The sequence below is a fragment of the Symphodus melops genome (assembly GCF_947650265.1).
Source record: "Symphodus melops genome assembly, chromosome: 16".
Lineage (NCBI taxonomy): Eukaryota > Metazoa > Chordata > Actinopteri > Labriformes > Labridae > Symphodus > Symphodus melops.
In genome coordinates this window covers 3,878,385-3,896,108 of record NC_136706.1, presented here as the reverse complement: position 1 = coordinate 3,896,108, position 17,724 = coordinate 3,878,385, and the positions used below count along the sequence as shown (strand labels likewise).

General features: G+C 39.8%; 1 protein-coding gene across 1 annotated transcript in view; it reads right to left on the bottom strand.

The window, feature by feature from the left end:
• The window catches only part of astn2 (astrotactin 2), a 278,125-nt gene that overhangs the window by 175,206 nt on the left and 85,195 nt on the right, over positions 1 to 17,724 (bottom strand). The gene's annotated exons all lie outside the window — the stretch shown is intronic.

The following is a 17,724-nucleotide window of genomic DNA, read 5'->3' as shown; positions in this document are numbered from 1 at the left end:
GTCACCCATCTGTTACTGCAGGGAGCTTTGGAGTCCCATCAGTGGCTGAGAACATGTTAGAAACGTTGTCTCAATTTAGGTTTTAATGAGCCTAACGACGGGCAGGTTTGAATCCTCTTGACAAAGCGTGCCATCTTACCCACCAATCAATCCACTCAGGTACCGCCGAAAACCATAAATATACAGATTTTTTATTTATCATTTGATTGATCATTTTCCATGACTATTACATTCAAACTTTTCACATAGACCTTCAAGCATACAGGAGATACAACTGTAATGAGCAAGACTTATAACCTCTTTATAAGTCGTTTTGCATCCTGAAAGTTGTTTTATTGGTCGGATTTCTTAAATTTTTAATGGCATTACTACTGACTTTGGGAATTCTTAACAAAGACTGTTCCTGAAGAAAGCTGTTAAACTTTTTTTGCCAGAGTTTGCAGGAAGTGAACTAAACAGAAGTTCTCGAGCTTCTCGCAGTCTGTCTCTTGTATTACAGGTCATAATGCAAGTAGAGACGCCAGTAAATACTTCAGTCCATTTCGACAACGGCTAAAACTCTCCGAAGGAGCGCTAAGTAACGATTTCTTCATGCTTTATGGCGTCTTATCTGCAACTGCTTGAAAAGCTCGAGGCAGCTCTGTCACCAAACTTACAGAAGCATAGCCATCTCCGAAAAGATGGGGGCCATTTATCAGCCTAACCGCCCCCTCCACCCCCACCTATCGCCAACATCTTTTGATCTGTCAGTCTGGCTCCGAGGTGTAGTCTTTCCATGAATAATGGTGATGTGTTCCTCCCAGAGGATGCCTCATCATGCATCCCGATGAGCGCGCAAGAGCAGAGACGGAGGGAGATGAAGAGGACGAGGGTGAAAGTGAAGAGGCAGAGGCATTTGTATTGTTTTTGAGATTATAAATGGAAAGCTAACAATAACGGAGGCGCCGCTGTTTGTTGTGTTCAAATATTATGCTTGCAATAACACATATTTGTTTGGATTAATTCATGGCTGCCCCTCAGCTCGCTCGTCTATGGGTAATGTTCTGTCAAGCAGGGAATTGCTGCTGGTATGGAAATGGAAATGGGGGCTCCCGTAACCAGATGCAAAGTGGCCATGACCTCATTCCAGGGACAGCTGTTGGCAATCCTGCGCTGTATCATGACATTATACGAAAACCTTGAACTCTCAAGTCAAAGAAACTTTTCGCCCTATGAAGTTCGGAACGTTTTTCTTTCACTGTACCAGATTAACAGAAGACCTTGGTCCTTGAATAAACCTTCAACAAAAGAGCAGATCCAATCTGTCTTTGAAAAACAAAACAAAACACAACAACACAGATACAAAATGGAGTGATATGAGTGGTACAACATTGAGATTTAAATTGCATTTGCTACGATTTAACCTAGCTCTTTGTTTTGGTTCCAGTTAAGTATGTCAAATTGCCGCCCTTGAAACTTCAAACTGCAGGAAAGCTGGAACACACATCACTTCCATTCAACATTTATACTTGTCCTAAAATCAGCATTTCTTTTCATATTCTGTGCTTCACTTCCTATTTAGATATAGTAACTTATAAAGTGAATATGGGTGGTTGACCAGAACTCCAGCCACTGCCCAGATATGTGTTATCAAAACACTGATTCATACATGATTGAAAAAACAACTCTAAAATATGTTTTTTTCCCCTCCACCAATATGTCGAGTGTTCTCCGTAGCCAGAGGGCTGGATGTGTACTTTCTGGAGATGAATCTACGATAACAGTGTAATGTTGTGTTATGACTATACTAATTGATCAGAACATGCCCTGAAGGCAGCCACATGCTCAAGCCCATGCTTTATTTATCAATTAATGTTGGCATCGACTCCATGAAAGGCTCTGCATACACACAAAGTAATGTGCTGCTATGACAACGGGAAATGTTTTGTATGCTGTCCAAGTGCAGGGTGCATGATCAGGTATTTCCTGAAGCTAAATACAAGACCATATAAAGGGTCTTCCATTATTGAAGAAACCAGTGTGTCTGGTGATGTTTGAACGTTTCCCCTAATGTGGGTACTGTTGGGCAGTGAAGAAACACAAATGTAGAGTTTTGAGTGATAAAACGCTTTTCCCTATCTTGCGTACTGCCTCTAATGCTGAAGCACTGAGCTCCGGGCTATGTTGTTGTAAACCAATCCAAGTGTAAACCAACCTATGTCTGGGAGTGGGAAGGATTTCAACACGACACAACAACCAAAACAGAGTTCCTTACCTTTTTTATTTTTCTGCCCCACACTTGCGAAATAATTCCAATTCACAATGTTTCCTTCACCCAGTTCTAAGATTGGTTTTTTTTTCTTCCCCTTACTTTACTCAGAGTCCCACATGAGAGCGTAGGATGATAAATCGTGATGCAAAACAGGTGGCATCTTTGTTTGGTTACATGGGTAAACACTCTGTCTCTGCCTTTCAGGCACAAATGGTAAATTCGAACACAATGTTGAGTTGTAAGCGACGAGCAGAAGAAAACATTTCAGAAAGTGTCCTAATAGAACAATTCTGTTTTGAATATACCATTGCTTGCTATTCTTTGACTGTGGAAACATTTTTCATCTGTAGAGAGTATAGCAGTTTGTATAACAGGGACAAATCTCTTGTAATGCATGTCTACTGGTTGTAAAAAAAAAAAAGAAAAAAAAAAAAGAAGAAGAAGCAGAAGAACAAGAAAAAAGCCTCCCATCATTCTCTTCTTACGTGCATCAGTTTACTGGGATTTTATTCCTTTAAAAAAAATCCCATTTGTAGCTAAGGTGGAGTAATTTTCTCCATCGGGCAGCACAGAATGTGCTAAAAGTGAAATACGTCTACTGTCTAGAATGATACAGCAGTCAGCACCTTCAGCTGACCGTTGGATCCACTCTTTTTGGTGTTTAAAAAGCCAGTGTTTATGTTCCCTGAGGCATGTGTCGATACAACTTTTGATCCTGCCTCGACGATAGATGACAGGATCCACACTCCTGTACTGAAGTCTATTTAAGGAGAAATACCCCGTCTGTGTTGCCTCTCTCCTTCGACTTCCTCTTTTCATTATTGTTTGGATTCGATGCATCACATTTTTGCTTCTGTCGTGTCAATAACTGTTTTCTCTTTTTTCCAGAAAATATCCTGACTAGTATCTGGAACACGTTGGCTCTGAAATTCACCACCATGCCGCCAGGGAGTTGTGTGGCTGTGTCTTTGTGTGGCTGTCGCGGAGGTTCTTCCACCTCTTCATGCATTCGGCGACCTCCAGCCCAGTGTTTTTTAATATTTCCCTCCAGGAATTATTTGCCATTTGGAAGTCATTAAAGTGTTTATATGATGAGTTGTACAGATGGTCTTACTTTCCAATAACTTTAAAACTGGGTGTTGTTGTGTTGTGATCGCTGTGACCGGAAAGCAACTGTCGGAAATGGCGTTCTGAGCAGACCAATCACAGTCCTTGTGGTTCGCGTTGACGCCACACGTTGTCGAGATTTTTTGGAGGTGCTCGTCAGGCTACTGTGTAAGGGGGTCCAAGTTGACGGTTTAGCTACGGCGTCGATTCCACGCAGAAGCATAGACTAGGCTTTAGTCACTCACTGCTTGTGCAGACTATTTTAGGTTCGTTAAAGCTAGTTGTCGTGTCAACTTGTGCTCTCTCTGTTTCTCTGATCTACACTCACACACATGCATGTACGCTTCTTCTGCTCTCTGCCTGGCAGTGCACACACACACACACACCTCTCCTTTATTCTGCTCGCATTTTGATGGACAGCTTAAACACGGCCTTCGGAAAATATAATGGATTTTAAATGTCAGACCACCACTAACAATTTTCAATACTTTCATACTCTAAGAAACCATGTGTTTTAAAATGATACACTCTCTGGTATCTTAATAATAGATAGCATTGAAGAGTTCTGAAGTTTAAAAAAAGTACTGATCTTCAATCATATTTTTTTACCAAAAGATGATTTACCATGAGAGAAAGTGAGAGAACAGCAGTGGTCCATTCAAATTCAAAGGTTGGCATATACTCATGTTTATATGAAGTCCTTTTAGTGCTTGTGAAAATGCTTAGTTTGTCTTTCTTACAAATAGAGAGGTGGTGCAAAAACACTAGAAATGTTTTGGGACCAAAACGTTGCCATTTTGTTTGTGCAATTCAGTTTGCTCCCAATTTTTGGCCATTAAAAAAAAAAAAAAAAAGCAGTAACCTGTGGGATTTCTACTTTTGTTGAAGTGTTTACCAACGTTGTGTGTTGATGCGACAGGCCAACGGAGTAACGTTAAAAGGAAAGTGTGGACACAACTCACACACTCACAGACAGTGAAGTCTGCTCCAGTCCCTGAGGGCATTTCAGGTAGCGCTAGGCTAATCCAGGTACTCGTGGTAAGAAAATAAACAATAACAGCTGGAGTGGATGGCACTTAAACCATGACCTAGCTTGACTGAGGAGAGCGTGTGACAGCCTATTGGAGGTTAAATGATTGCATGCATATTTCATTACCTCCAAGAGTTCTCTTTAGCTCTCTTTCTTTGTTCTACTTCGAGGACAGCAGTGTCGGCCAAGTAAATTTGACTGAAGCCAAAGTCTGCAGGAACTAATCAGTTACACAAGTGCATCCTCATTTTTTTATTTGTTAGTTTGTTTTTTCAAAATTCAAAGTCAAACCCCTTGGTTCAAAAGTCTTTTTTTGCCTTTATTGGACAGGACAGCTAATGAGAGACAGTAAATGTTAGTAGGAGGGAGTGGGGGGTGACATGCAACAAAGGGCAGCTGTTGGATTCAAACTCACCGCTGATGCACTGACTACAGTACGTTTGGTGTGCATCATAACCACTAGGCTATAGGCATCCCAAATTCCCCAAAATCTTAAAATGCTCAGCCATCATGAGGAGAAAAAGCTTTACTGACAACATGACACACATTATATGGACAAGATCCAATATGCAAACATTTAACTTCATTCCAAACAAGATGGTCCCATGAGACTTAAAGTACTAGATAGACATAAATGTTGGTATTAAGTGTCCCGTTTTTCAAAGATGATTCTATGTTGTTCTTAAACCATGTTGCTGTTATTTCCCCATGTCTGTCTTCTGTCAGAAGAAGTAACCACACTTCCTTTTCCTTTACAATCCCCCTCCCTCGACACAGAGTCCACACTGGCTCCTCTTTTTGAGTTCAATGTCAGCTAAAGCTCCGGTGCCTTCATTTTCTTTCTTTCCATCTCCCTTATCAGCAGTTACCGCCTTATCAGTCCTGAATATGTGTTAACAGTGTCTCATGAGCAGAGGATGTCAACAGCATGCTGCCTCAGTCAACTTATTCCTGGTGGTCTCACAAGACCGATACGGGAAGAGAACTCTACTCAATATTCAGCTTTTGTCGGCTACACGCTTTAGCTTTAGGCAGGCAGTTATAGAATAGTTTTCAACATGTGCATGTATGTTCAGGTTTATGTAATTGCTTATGCATTTCTTAAATCCCTCTGGGTCTAGAAAAAGTACCTCCAATCCATGAAGTATATTGCTTTACAGCTTTGTGGAAAGCAAAGAGGTTTTCAAGTGGTGTGAAGAAGATATTTTTAAGTGAAGCGAGTTCAGGCAGTGGAACATGAAACTTCTTTTTTCTTTTTCTTTTTAAGATTATTTTGGGGGCTTTTTGCCTTTATTTGATGGGAAAGCTCTAGAGATACAGGAATATGTCAACGAATGGGGATTTCATACACGCAGGTTGGTGCAGAAAACTTCTCGTTATTTATTTATTTATTTATTTTTTAAACACAAACACTTTGACTTTCTCTGAATGTTTTCTTCCAGCCCACTAAAAACATTTTGTGAACCTCCATCATGTCTTCACCAGCGAGTCAGGTAGATTTCTGACAGAGCCTGTCTGACATTTTCTTGATATTTTCAGGAGTGCATAATGTGAAAACAGCTTATCGGACGAGGATGCGTATTATGACGCCGATGTTCGTGGCTTGTTTCCATACATGAAAAACAATCTGCTTTTCTGGCCTCCTTCACTTTCTGCATCTCTTATAATCTGGCCTCCCCTGGGACCTCATCGGTGAGCAATGCACTCATGTCTGCCAGAGAGGTAAAGTGTGCTGCAGTTTGCTTTTTGATGTACCGTACATGTACTCAGTGGTCTTTCTGTCGGTGCACTAAGGTAACAGGACTAAGCAGTGAAAATCTTCAAAGGAGAACTTGCACAGTTAACTGCCTGTTTAAGAAAAATGTGCCTTTTAAAAGACCAAAAATATATTTTTGGGTGGTTTTATTTGTCCACCAAATTATATTTATTTCAATGAAACTGAACTCCGTGGTGAGTGTCGATACTCAAAACATAACTTGATACTTTTCTCCTTCAGTGACTAATCCAAAAGTGCTTTATGACACAGCTGTGCACACACTGGCAGAATGTAGAACGATGACTCAATGATGGATAGGTGCACAGTCAGCTCTTACTGTCTGTTCTATTACATGACCATCTTTCTCATCATTACAGAAGATCACCCAGCTACTACAATCATGCCTACTGTACATATTTTTTTAGATAAGTTAAGACTGTTAACTTACAGAGGAAAATATACTTCCAACACTGCAATTGATTTTTAAAATACTCTTTGTTTGAGAATTTAGAGCATCTGCGTCGATAAATTCTGTTCAATTCACAGACACTGCCATGTAACAGCTGATGCTGATGATTCTACTTAAAACAACAAAAGGTACAATTAATATTGATTGTGTGGTATAACTTTTTATAATCAACAAAGGGGGAATAGATCAATGTAAACGTACCCTTTTTTTAAATCAAAAAAATTGGTTTCTAGAAATATAATTCTCGGTAGTCTGATACAGAGATGGCTGTACCTGATGCCTGGAGCTTCACAGAAATTGAAACCCAGCAGCAGGAAGACGCCAGTTGTTCTGTCAGCGGAAAAAATACAAAAGCACTCTCTCCTCCAAAAAAGCCAAACGAACAAAACTAGGCCGACTTCCCCAAAATCGCTGATACAGCTGATGGGAATTACTGTCAGAAACTGAAACCCTTGATAATGACTCAGTAAACAGTGCTTGGCCCTTGTTTCTGTTAGGCTAAAGAAGATATTTGGACCCTGCTGAAAGCCACTGAGACAAGGCATGAGATTTTCTTCTAGACCGGACTCTAAATTTGTACATATGAAGCAGGAAACTTCAATTCATATGCTGTATAATATTCCACATTTCATTTGTATTGTTTTGCTTTAGAGCACATCCAACAAAAAGAGACTATTTTTTCCCATCTTAATTGGTATTTGCCCCATTGTTAATTTAAAGCCTTGTATTCATTGGGATTCCGCCACAGCTGTAAAACAAATGAAAAAATCTATACAGCATAGTGGTGCGATATTTTGTATAGCGATCATTTTTTGTTTAACGGCTGCCAAGTATCGATATTTGTCTTATCTTAATAGTAAATGTATAATTGCACAATTCATTTTGAACAAGTTGCATTGTTAAAAATTCATGTTCAAGTTTGAGCCGACTAAAATTATAAACGGTTTAGATGTGCAGCCTTTCACAAGGCTTTACTTTGAACACAGCGTTGGTCCGTCTGTGGCCTTGTTTCCCATCGTGTAGAAATATAAAGACTGAAGTGAGATCAATAGAATTAGTTTAATTCTTTCAACATAATATACAGTTAAATCACTAAATAGTGTATATTGCAAATCTCAACATATTGCAAAATGTTTTAAATCACAATGATATTGTATTGTGACTTAAGTATCGGAATAATATCGTATGATGGGGCCTCTGGTGATTCCCACCCCTGGTAGGCAGTTGTGGACCCTTTCTTTTCAAAGCTAACCTGGCACCAAAACACCATTCATAATCTCAGGAGCAGTAGGTATCCAAAAGGGAAATGATGGAAACATATCTATCGATCTTTAGACCTCAAAAACTCCTGCTGTTTTAATTTAGAGAAAATCTGTGTGGAAAAAAAGAAAATGAACATGAGAGTCCATGAAATAAAATTCCTGCTGATTTCTTTATTGAATTTCCTTTTTATGACTCCTCTTTGAACATGTTTTCTTTGCCTGTACCACCAACGGGTGCCAACTCACACACAGTGTTCCCTTGTTTTTCTCTCCTCCCCTTCACGGCTGGGGAAGCAAATGAGGCTCGGGGAGATCACTGGAGAGGAAACGGGGATTCATCTCAGCTGATTCCCTCTGTGATTTGTTAAATTTGCCATTGTTTCAACAGGAAGAGTCAGGTCTGGCTCTTGAGGAAAGCTTTGACAGCAGTGCTTCTGGAAATATGACAGGTAACATGAGAGGAGAATAAGAGGTTAGACGGATACAAAGACCGAGACAAGACATGCCAGAGAGGAAGAAGAAGGGATCCTTTTCGGGGAAGACGAGGGGTCCAAATATGAACAGAAAAATGGACAAAAGAGAAAGTGACTGTGAGGAAGAGATGGGTTGACAATGGATGCCGGGAAAAGAGGTAGGGGATGATGAAGAGCTGATAATAGGAGCCAGAAGGAATAAAAAGACACGGGTAAAAAAGAGCACACACTGAAAATATAAGTAGACGGGCAGGGAAATGAAGAGAAGAAAGTGATAATAGGAAGAGAAGCGCATGAGTGACACTCATACCGCAAGAGTGAGAGACAATAGAATAAAAAGGGAATCAGAGTGAAAAGAGAAAATAATAAACCAGTCAATCAAATGCAAAGGATGCATAATGATACAGGGAGAAACACAAACAAGAAGGTAAAATCCCCAAACAGTGCTGTCAGTCACAAGTGGTTTGAGTATTGCAGTAGATCATGAAGGTTAGAACTGCAGAGCAAGAGTTCATCTGCTCTCCATAGAATTATGATTCATATTAGGATATCATGGTTTCAGCTGATGTGTCCTAATTAACACCCATATGGGATTGTTGTGTCCGATACCGAGATCTACATGAGGGAGGAATGATATTTAAGCCAATGTATTTCTTAGATCTATCTTCGATCTGTAGAAATAAATATGTTTATGTGTTAATCACTCAAAAGCAGGGTACATGTACATGCATCACTGCTTGACACTCTGGAAAAGGTTAATGTTAGCAAGTTGGCGCCTTCTACAACTTTTACTGTCATACAATGAAACTCAACTTAAATGCTATTTGATTGTTGAATTAGCTTAAGAATATGGGAGCATATCCGAGATAAAAGTAGCCGATACTGAACGTCACTGGATGAGCTAATATCGGTCGGTTTTATCAGCTGCTTGATTTATCGGTCTCGCTCTAGTCCGAATTAGTAGAAAGATAAATCATTCACTGTGGGATACCTTGAATAGGCGGGGTCTTATTATCTATGATTGTATTACACTAAGTCTGATTATGGGATGTACAGAGTGTCTAAGCCTGCCATTGGCTGCTAAGTCAGCATGAGCTTCTCTTCCCCCTACTGCTATCTGTGAGGTAAGAGTCACTGTTTTCAAAATCCTCCAATAATATGCATCTATGAAAATGTAATAAAATATAGTAGTAGCATCTGTGGGAAGAATCTAATATATGACAATTTCCTAATTGGGATCATGTACAAACCTACGTTTACGTTTAAACTCTTTTCTACATTTATGGAAAGCCTCCAATAGAAAAGTATGCTGCCAAAAGGCTTGCTGTGTTAATACTTAAGCATTACCATACTTATTCTTATATTATATAATCTGTACCATTGTAGGAGTCACCTAAAAAATGATTTAAGTTTTGAAAGAAAACTTGACAGAAGCTCACAAAAAATGGTTGGATCCTCCAACATGGGATAAACTATGACGTGGGACAAACACTTTCTCTTAAGAGTTGTAAAAGTTCTGAAGACAAGCGTGCATGGCACGGTATTTGTCTTTCATCGTGTCTTTTTGGACACAACCAGATGAAAACAGACAAGTGAATACGCATTGAGATTTGAAAGAGTTAGACTAACACGAAAACAGACCAACTTCCCCATCTTCCTCTTTTCTCTGCAGGATTCAAACCACTGGGAAAACCATGTCATTTCATATTTTTAGGTATACACTTATAACTTCTGCTGCCTTTTCCCTCTGCTTGTATATTTCAAGGCGTCTGCTGTTTGCAGGGAAGCAGGAATAAAGTGCTATCTATAGCCCAGCACTTGCCACGGGCCAGAATAAAATATGGATGTGTCTCCCCATGCTGCAGCAGCTGAACGTCACCAGGCCAAGCTCTGACCTCCAAGTGCTCGTGAAAGGCTGACGCTCAAGACTGACACAAACAGATGAGTCCAGGTCACGAGAATTCAAGAAAGAAACCTATTTGATGTGTAGGGGTATTTCAAATATCTTTGTTTTGTACTTGGAAGGTGCAGAGGATGATGACTAAAAGATGTATGGGAGAATCATTCTACGCCTACATTTTTTATAAGCAACAATGCCACAGTGGCGTGAAACCTATTTCTAGCAGGAAAAACCTGAAATCACCAACTGTAATCCCTGTTATTGTATTTGCTTTTCAAGTTAGGCAGATCAGGGGCTTTTTTATTGACTGGGAAGACAGGGAAGGTCTTATGCACACTCGCAGGATATCTTCAATCTGACTGTGACTAACGTGGCTTTGTAAGTTCAATCTTCAATGGTTCATGAAGTCAGGATTTCATGCAAAAACAAAATGTATGCGAAGACATTCTCCCGCCACACACATGCAGAAACCTCTGAAGTATGCAGAGCAACAAAAAACACAACTGTGACTCACAACACTTTGACTAAAAATGAACCCTTCTCATAACACTCTGTTGACCACGTCTTTGAAAAGGAGAATATACATAAATGTATTCTGCAGCCTTTGCTTGTCATATTTATATGATATTGTGCAATTACATGTTTAAGACAATCTTCTTCAGAATATTGGATTTTATGGATATATAAGTACTAATATTATTGTTTTGTGATGCCATCTCTGCAGACGCACTAAAATGCAGAATAGGCACCATGTGCATATTTTAGTATCAGTCATCATTCTTTGATCTGTTTGCAGTCTCATTGGTATTATCTACTGACATTTTAGCAAGCTTTGGTTGTTAGGAGGAAAAAAGTCCTGGAGGATTGTGATGCAATCCCCAAAGCCGTGAGCAGTCATAAAGAACAGACCTAGCGTCTCAAACAGAGATCTGCATGCCAGTGTATCTTACAAATCTCCTCTTGGATGTTGGTACTCAAATTCCACTCTGTCTAGATTTCTGAGTTTTAAGTCAGGACTGTAAATAATGGCAATAAGACATGCAAAAGCAGGTCTTGGCCAGAAGGTCTTTATGGCAACCCATTGGTTCCACCAGAACCTCGATAAATTAGCTGTTCCTCCTCTAGACAATATTGACTTGAGATGATGATCCATGGGTTCAGAAATTGCCAAAAGGGGGACCTATGAACAAAAATTACAATAACAAGAATTTAACCTTTAGTTTTGAGTATGATTGTATCCCGAATGTTACAGCATTAGGAAGGACAAGACCTTAGAATGAAAACATTGTGCGGCTCGTTGAATTTGGCTTGCATGCATTGGTTAAAGCTCGTGAGAGACGACCCCTCATGTAATGATACCTCGTGTCTCTTTACAGATCTGTCCTGTAGATGTGTAAGTGGTCTGTAACAAAAACAATTTCATTCTTCTCTCTTTTCACAGTCACACCATCTGACTGTCAGCAGTCAGAGTACAGGGACTTCTAATCTTTGAACTCAGGACCTTTACTTACCGTCTGTTCCACAAGCAAGACTTAAATCAGGGAACAAGTTGTTTGCTGATCACTTTACTTGGAACAGATTACAAAAAGAGCTGAAACGTTACAAACTCCTCTCGTTGGATGATTTTAAGAGGAAGTTATATGACTTGGAGGCGGACACATCTGGTTCTAGATGTTCCCCCAGATGTGTTTGTGGATTGAAAAATCATATAAATAATGCTATTATGAGAAGTATATCATCTACAGTTCGCCCATTTTGGTTCATCAATTCAAATGTTTTAAAAAGGAACTACCTTTCTATCCTGACAAACTCAACCCCATTCAAAAACTAAAATAATAACAAACTTTTGAAACTTCTCCTTTCTAAATAGTTTCGTACACTTTTTTTTTATTTGTCCAGGCATTGTCTTTTATTTTTACCAGACACCGGTAAACGCATCAAGTGCAGCTCTCTAAAGACTCGAGGCCATACTTCCTGGCTGACGAGTCACACCAGCTGCTTTACTTGGGCCCGGACATCAGCAAGGTTTTATTGAGCCATGACTTTGGTTTTCATGAGCTGCTTATCCACGATCAGCCCCGGGGATGTTTTCATATTCTTCGGTGAGTCACCCTCCTCACACATTTCACAGAGCTCATGCAGAGAGGCCTCTGACCAAATGGACTCGGCTCAAATGGAATCATTCCAGCTGAGCTTGAGGGGACAACTCCTTAGCAGATAGCAAACATGTCAACCAAGTATTTATCCAATCTCTTTGCCATTTAAGACATGAAGTTGCTCAGTGTTTAATTGGACACACACATTTACACCTGATAAAGATGGGGTCCTTCTCGGTGAGGATATTTTTGTTAACACCTGATTGAAAACTCTGTGCATGACTGCAGCCAATTGCTAAGCAGTTACCTCATCTTAAAGGCTACATTTACATGATTTTGGGTACAGCAATTTGGGTAAAAAGTCCATACTTTAGCTCCTGGAGCCTCCACTGCTTGGCACTCGAAAATGCACTTCATCATTATAAACGTGATGACCACTGGACTGAGCAGCCTGGCAAGGTTGATAACTGACTAAAGCAGGGTACACGATGCATGATAATTGGGGCAGATATCCCTTCTTTTGACTAAAGTTAGCACTGTCCTTTTAAGACGGTGTTAAGAGATTATCCTGTCAGATTGTTCCTGGTGTGCAGCGTTTTAAGAGTGATCTGATTCGCTCAGATAAACACATCACGTCTTGTACATGAATTATGATCTTAATTTGCTTTTGCTTACTTCCACCGTGTAATGGCTATACTAATTAGCATGCTAATAAGCTACTAGTTAATGCTGAATATTGGGAGCTAAATTTAAAGTGCATTTTCAAAGTGTGTGTAATTAAACGGGGATTAAACAGTCAAAAAGCAGATGCATGAAGTGTTGAAAAATATGCTGGTAATTTGTCCTTCTGTTGCTCTTCAGTTCAGGGATCCAACTTTGAAGCTTTTGAAAAAGTCTGAGGCACTCAGAGAGTTAAGTATAAAAAGCCTGTTATTCATCTGGGCTAAAAGTTCATATGCAAACCTCGGAGTGCCTCAGACTTTTTCAAATGGATTAAATAGTGTTGTTCTTCTTGTGTGTCCTGTGATGATTTGGTCATTGCTCTCCACACAACCAAACGATTCCACTCACCGACAACTGACTCAAACTGTGGAATCTTGTGAAAATGTATTGGGGGTCCAACAGAACTTTACAGTGGACAAACCAATCTAATCTACAATCATAGATTTTGCACTTGTTTGAACTGTCTTTGAGATAATGTTAACATGGACCGTTCAAGCTTGTGAGATTTGCTGTGGTTGTTGTGCTCCTTTTTTTGTCTTCTAGCTTTTCCAGTTGGCTATTGTTTTGTTCCACGAGACAATTACCGAGTGCGTCCTTCCTCAAGTCCTCGTTCCTCCACAAAACAAGAGATCAGAGCGTAAAGGTTTAACATGCTTCATGTTTACGATTTGCAATCAGGGCGGACTTAAAGTCATTCAAAGCAGATCAAATCACTCTCAACAAACCTCTGGCGAGTTATCTTCAGAATCATAGAATTGGTCCAAAATTAGGGCGGTTACCTTCGAGTAGTTTATGATTTCAGAGCGTATTTTTAGTTCTTCGTCACTTATTCCAGGAACTTAATCCGAAGAGGAACCTTAGAATCCAGATCACTTAAAAAATATTGAAATTTGATGAATCTTTTATGCAAATTAACAATAACTTACAACTCCAGGTTATACACAGTGTTTGTATACTGAGACACTGATGAATCTCCTGATGGTAAAACTATGTTTAACTTCTGACAGATACCCGACACAACAAAATATATCACCAGTTATTTGCAACTGTGCTCCTGCAGAAATTTCCGCTACATGTAGGAGCGGAAATGAAGCAGAAAAGACATTATGCAAATATAATTATGACAGGGTGCCAATTTATCACACACAGAGATAATTCATCACGCCCAGAAACAATCGAGTTAATTTAATACACTGCAGGCAACAGTATTTTTCTTCCAATTGCACATTGACCAAGGGCAGGATGAGGTGAACAGCTGCAGAACTAGATTGTCTCCTAGAAAACCCAGAAATTAAAGGCTTTTTTTGTGTGTGTATGGTTGCTTGGATACAGGCCAGTATGACACTTAATTGAACGCCTGCATTAATTCAAATCTGTAATATTTAACCGCCTTTAATCTGTGATGGTGTAAGTCATTAGCGTAAATACAAAAGCAGTTGTTTGCCTTGAATTTTTTTTCTTTTTTTTTCTTGTAGTAGTTATGAACGCAAAGAGAAACCCTGAACTTTTAACGGGGTCCATGCATGACGTTGTGATGCCTATAATGTCTTTTAAATGTGTTTTTATTTCAGATGTTTTGTGCCTTTAATCCTCCCACTTTTTCCCCCCGAAAGTATCTGTTTAAGCCTTCAAAGGCTGCATCTATGTGAACAGTTTGAATAAGTAGCATAATCACTCTAATGAACTGGAGTCTTTGAAATTCTGAGAGCACAGGAACATTGAGGGATCTATTGACCATAACGTGGGTGAGCAGTCCAAACCACATTTCAAAACAGCCTCATAAAGATGGCTCTTGAGTTGGCATGCGATCGATCCACAGCTATTGATCCGGCGTGGCCTTGGTGCTTACACACCCATGCACTGGCATGTTTTCTTTCCACATCTGTGCGTCTCTGACAAAGGCCTCACGTATGCGCCGTTTAATAAGACTCCATTTCTTTGTTTGTTTTCTGCACCTGTCGTGGTTCCCTCCCCTCCCCTCCCCTCCCCTCCCCGCTTTCTTCTGCGTCCTTACATTCTGCTTGTCCTTTCTGCTCAACAACATCACATCAGCTGCTGTACTGTGCAGTTATGTAGTTCTTTTATGCTTTACTTGACGCTGCTTTCAAACTTCCTGGCAAACAAAAGTGCGCTCAAGACTAGTTTCACACTAGAGTTGATACGAAAGAATACAATTTCACACAGAAACTAGACTTCAATGATTTTTTCCCCCACTACTCTAAAGCTCTTGTGAGGAACATTTGGCTTGTTGTACCCCATGTAGCAGTATGTGATTCTTATCTTTTTGCTCATTTTGTCCTGTATATGAATAAGAAATATGAAAAAACCAAAGCCTGCGGGGTTCTGCTGGCCTGAGATGGCCCCTGTGTTAGGAGGCTAGGGTTCAAGTCTTACCTGCGGATCCTTACCTGTCTACTGATATGCTAAAAAAAATATATCATAATCCAGACATAAAGTCCAAAAATAAATGAAATTGCTGTTAATCACTTTGTCTGACGCCTACCCCTCGGCGGATGATTTAGGCACTAAATGTAACAGTATAGATATCTTCAATCTTGTCTTTTATGATCTGTGAATTTTAATGGGTCATAGAGATATATCCATTTTAATATTAGGCTGTTTCATAGCCAGTTCAAAACTCCTCACAGGATCCTTAAGTCTCAGTTTATTTAGGATAGGTAATTAATTTAACACACAAGTCGTGAACAACTGTCAAAGTGTTTCCGTTTGTTTTGATTTGATTTATCAATGAAAGCAATCAGGACTTTTTCTTTTCGTCGATTTTTCCATTGTTGTTGTCATGCTCTCTGATTTGGCTGGACATTCTCTGGTTGATGACTTTACCCACTGCTGATACTTTCTTCTTGTTTGGATCCACTATTAAGCTTTGCTTTTATCCCGTCATCCTTGATCGCCTCCCTCCTCTCTCCTCTCCGTCATGTCCTTTGTTCATACACTTCCAAATAAAAGGTGAAATAAGGGAAAAGAAAACCGTCTTCAACATGCGGCGAGACATGCTCAGGCTTGATCATGCCGTGATTCACTGGTACATATGCTGCACATTTGTATCCTTAAATCACCTTATTCATCTCACTAAATTGCCCTCATTGACGACACACAACTTTAATGCTTTCCGTTGACGGAGCGAGAAGAAGAATGGGAAGTCTCTGTAATTAACTCCCATCTATTTATCATGGGGAAGGATGACAAGGCTGACTCAGTATTAATCAAAACATTACCCTGAGCTAGCTTGCGCGTGCCAAGCTGGCAGCCATTCCTCATCAATGATGTCACATTAGCGATCTAAAGCTCGACACTGGATTATTACTCTCCAGTCTTGAGCTCAATTAGAGCTCAGTAAACACTTGATAAGCTCGGTAATGACAGTGGTCTTGTGGGCGATGAGGAGATGCCTTTTTCATTTCTTGGATGTTGCTTAATTTCTCTTGTGAGCGACCCTCCTGTAATGAAAGATTTCTCGGCACACACAGCGCCAATCATTACGGCTGCATAGCGAAAACACTCTTTTAGCAGCCTTTTCTTGTAGTTATAATTGCAAGAAGCATTGAGCTGGTTTACATGATGATTCATGCTGTTAATGACCCTGCTCTATTTAGATCTTCTCCCACAGGTCAAAAAAAAAGGGGATTACCACAGCTGGTTGTATTATTGTTCTGCTTTAGTTGTTTTACATATTGAATTAAGGTACAGTTATTATTTTCTTAAACTGTCTTCTCCCCTGCGCTTTAGCCGGGGTAAAGGAAACAACACGCTGATTTAGCGTATAGTTCTTGGAGGCAAGAGGGAAATCTGGGCTTTTTTGTTTAGCTAACGTGAAGTAGCTCCACAGGAAGGGGAAAGGAAATGTAAAACTCCTCGGCACTAGCTGGGGATCTTTCCCCAACCATGCGTCTCTGCTTTGTCTAATTTTCAGCATTATTTAGGTACACATTTACGTCTTCCGAGTTGTAAAATCTAAGTATCTCTCTGCAGATTCTCAGCGGGCTGCATGTGGAGCCCAAGGCTTTATCCGTGTTTACAACGCAATATAAATACCCAGTAATTACATTCAGCAGTCTTTTTTATATATATATATATATAAGCAACATCGTTTCACAGAAAGGAATTAAAGGCACAACAGGAAAGACTCTGAGAAGAAACTTTCATTTCGTATTGAAGCCTTTTTTTTTCATCAACAGAAATATGTAGACAACATAATTAAGAAAAACACATTTTCAGATTACAACATCACTGGTTTGTTCAAGAGAATGATCACCTTGATGTTATAATGTTCACAGTCACAGTGTCGGAAAGGGTAATTATAAAGATTATGTTAGTGACTTGGACAATTATAGAAATGGAAATAGCTTCAACTCAACTTTGACATGTCAGACAGGAAAATCATCGGCCCTGAATCCCTCACCAAAACTGAAACTTCTACTTTCCCATCCACCTGTTTCCATCAACACAACCCTTGAGTCATTTTTGACAGCCACCTCCCATTTAAATATGTCAATCATATCACCAGAACTGCCTTCTTCCATCTCAAAAACATTGCTCGTCTCCACCCAATCCTCTCTTTCTCTGCTGCCAAAACTCTGATCCATCCATAATCGATTATTGCAACATGCTGTGTGATTTATCATCCACATTCCTC